Raw genomic sequence first — 827 nt, forward strand, 5'->3', positions numbered from 1 at the left:
GTGTCATTTTGCATAAACCGTTCCAGCGAACGAACATTATGCCCCGGACCGCTAACCATTAAATTTAAGGTGCGTATTTCGGTTGGCAGGCACACTCATACACATAGTCCTCCCTCCATTCATGTTTTCTATGTCATTGACACAAGGCATGTTGTGGGTGTTATGATTAAAAAAAAACGTTTCCGAACTTTTGGGTGTCCCAGGTATCCATCCGTTCATTGGGAAGTTCTTTGTCCGTTTCTTAATTGTGCGCGGATTATGAATTTCAACAGAAGTTATATATTAATATTCAATTTTGGATGTCGATGTCAAATGTTATGCAAAATTATCTTGTTTTGTGTGATTTTTTATGCAGTCATGATTCATGGGGCAATGACTACACCTGAGAATTTTAAGCCTGACAATAAAAAAGAAATCATTTAAACTGCAGACATCAAATTTTAAATAAAAAATGTAGAATTACAAAAAGCTTTAATTCTCCCCGACGGGGAATTGAACCCCGGTCTCCCGCGTGACAGGCGGGGATACTAACCACTATACTATCGAGGATGTTGAAAACTGCCTTGTTAAGGGCATTTATATTGACCACACTGTGTCAGATTGTCCCACTCTCATTTATGGTTAAGAACAACAGAGTTTACACCATTTTCACCACACACACAGGGTTGCCTACTCTACCTTATGGAACAATTCACTTATTACCACAAAACGCAATGTTGACAACTATGGCGTTTTGAAAATCGATAAAATATTATCAAGCTAATTTAATAATGTTGGTGCTCATATGAGGTTTGATCGGAATAAAAACGACATATATAAAAGATCTA

At 37.4% G+C, this 827-nt stretch overlaps 1 non-coding gene across 1 annotated transcript; it reads right to left on the reverse strand.

Annotated features, from left to right (window-relative positions):
* Positions 1-477: 477 nt before the first annotated feature.
* Positions 478-549, reverse strand: Trnad-guc (transfer RNA aspartic acid (anticodon GUC)). The gene has a single exon. It is a non-coding gene; the product is annotated as a tRNA-Asp (tRNA).
* Positions 550-827: the final 278 nt, after the last annotated feature.

The sequence above is a fragment of the Musca vetustissima genome, unplaced genomic scaffold (assembly GCF_032173495.1).
Source record: "Musca vetustissima isolate MV318-11 ecotype Yass unplaced genomic scaffold, APGP_CSIRO_Mvet_v1 utg311356, whole genome shotgun sequence".
NCBI classification, from domain to species: domain Eukaryota; kingdom Metazoa; phylum Arthropoda; class Insecta; order Diptera; family Muscidae; genus Musca; species Musca vetustissima.